The sequence below is a fragment of the Propithecus coquereli genome, unplaced genomic scaffold (assembly GCF_000956105.1).
Source record: "Propithecus coquereli isolate 6110/MARCELLA unplaced genomic scaffold, Pcoq_1.0 Scaffold66, whole genome shotgun sequence".
In the NCBI taxonomy this organism is placed as follows: domain Eukaryota; kingdom Metazoa; phylum Chordata; class Mammalia; order Primates; family Indriidae; genus Propithecus; species Propithecus coquereli.
Window position 1 is genome coordinate 1795791 of NW_012152618.1, and position 2268 is coordinate 1798058.

Sequence of the window (2268 nt, forward strand, 5' to 3'; positions counted from 1 at the left end):
TTGGTGGCTAAACCTACGAGAGCTAAACCTAAGAAAGAAAAGTGACAAGAAGGGCATCCCCTAGTCATGGAAGCTAGTCTGTCTCACCAAACACTAAAAAATATTTGTGGGGCAAGGATGAAGACCAAAAGGGCTCAGATAGTTTACCTGTGTTTCAGTTTAAATGTATCTCGATCACAAGTTACTTTGAAAGCAAAAACACAAGGAAGGAAACAAACACAAAACAGCACCACACAAATGAAAGTTGATTTTAAAAACAAAGTGTCAGTGAAAAAAAAATTATTTAATATTATGATCATCTGCTCTGGAATTTAAATTTGTGTAGAAAGCAAAATGACAAAAAATGCAGCCAGTGAATGGATGTACTTATGTATTTAAAAAAATATAACAACTTTCCACAGACTGGAAATACTTTGGGCTAAGAAAGAAAACTATGCAATGATCATGTGTTTACTTTAACTAAAATTATGAACGATCATAATGACAGAGAGCTGATGGACTTACCAGTCCGCAGTCTGTGACTTTCAAAGTGAGAGGCTTCACATAATGGTAAGGTTAGGAAGCAAAACCATTTTGAAAACTAATATAAACATTAAAAAAAGTACATAAAATCACTGTACTCGTTTCCCTTTTAGCCCGCAAGATATGAAATTTGGTGACAAAGCTAAAAATCTCCAAGTATACAAATCAGACCTGGCAAGTTTAAGTGTTCAAGGCACATTGTTCTGAAACTCCATTCATGGCTGATAAGTCCATTCCTCAGTGTTTAAGCTCATGAAAGGATAGGAAAGAAAGGGAGAACACTTTAGGCTAATAAATACACTAAACTGTCTTCATTGAGGAGACTTGGTATCATTTTCATTAGCCATTTTAATCAGAAGAGTCTTTTAAAATGAATATGAATCAAAATATTATGAGTTCATTATGTAGACTTATTAATTCTTTCCCTGCAAGCCCGTCTACAATGTTTTTTCAAAAAAATCAAACCAATAAACCATGTACATACTTTCAATGTTCAAATATTCAGTGTGAAATAAGTAACCCTTACTAGAAAGTATTCGAGGAAGTTAACACTGACATGAATATCATATAGTCTACCTGTGTACCTAAAAATGCTCTGTACAATGCATAATGATTGATAACATAAGGTTTTGTTTATTGTTGGCATGCACAGTATTTTCTTGACTGTATATCAAACCACATACAAGTAACTCACTCACATAAGGACACACTGCATATAGTAGAACAACGGGAAAAGAAGGGAGGTGAAGGGGTAGAGGGAGGGTACAGGGCAAGCCTTCATTTACCATCATGTGATACAGGTATAAACGGGGGTGCTACTGCTTAATGAACACGTTCCTGTCTGATTAAAATGCTGCCATTGCCCATGCTGCAAATAAGTGGTACAGTAACAAAGACGGATGATGGCTTTATGTCTGCAGAAGGTACAGGATCAACAGTCTATTTTGTGATGTATGCAAAAGAAATTCCATTGCAAGATGGAAACTAAGATTAATAACAACGAAATGGAGTAACATGTAGTTGAAAGTGCTCTTACGTTCTTAACATATTATTTGTAATTGCTGCATCAGGGTTCAAGGTAAATATTGTGAAAGGCATTCCTTTGGTTTCATTTTTATAAGAGGATTAAGATTTCTAATACTGTAATAAAGGGGGAATTCTTTCAATATCGTTGCTATTGCTGAGTTCATTCTTTGCACCTTAGTTTTCTCATCTATAAAGTGAGGCTAATGTGTACCCTCCTGTCTGTATCACTGGTTCTTCATAATCTGTCATCATTTTTATAAATTGTGAAAAGGTTACTATATTAGGTGCAGGGACAATAACACCATATAAAGATGGGAACAACATAACTAGCTGATGAATATAGTTATTTAAATATATTTATTAATTACGTTTATATTTTCTGAAAGCCATCTTGATTTTAATGGACCAAAATGTTCTCAAAATGATAAATTTTCACTTGGGAATAATCTAGGTAGACCTTATGTATTCAAGCTAAGAGTGAAACAGTAAATCCTATGTTAGAAATCTCATAAAGTTAACACACTTTTAAAGGCCACTGTTCTACTCACAACTGGTTTATCCAACTGGCGGAAAAGTATGTGTCTCCTTAAATTCAATGAAACAACTCTGTTGGGGTGTGTCTTGTGGTTACTTAGAATGTCCATGGACATAGCTTGAAGTTCTCAGCCTATTCTTCAGGCAAAGCTTAGTTTAATGGTTAGTGATTGTTAATAAGTTATT

The 2268-nt window shown here is 34.4% G+C and overlaps 1 protein-coding gene across 1 annotated transcript in view; it reads right to left on the reverse strand.

Moving 5' to 3' along the window:
• Window positions 1-2268, reverse strand: part of RYR2 (ryanodine receptor 2 (cardiac)) — a 509242-nt gene that overhangs the window by 52068 nt on the left and 454906 nt on the right. The gene's annotated exons all lie outside the window — the stretch shown is intronic.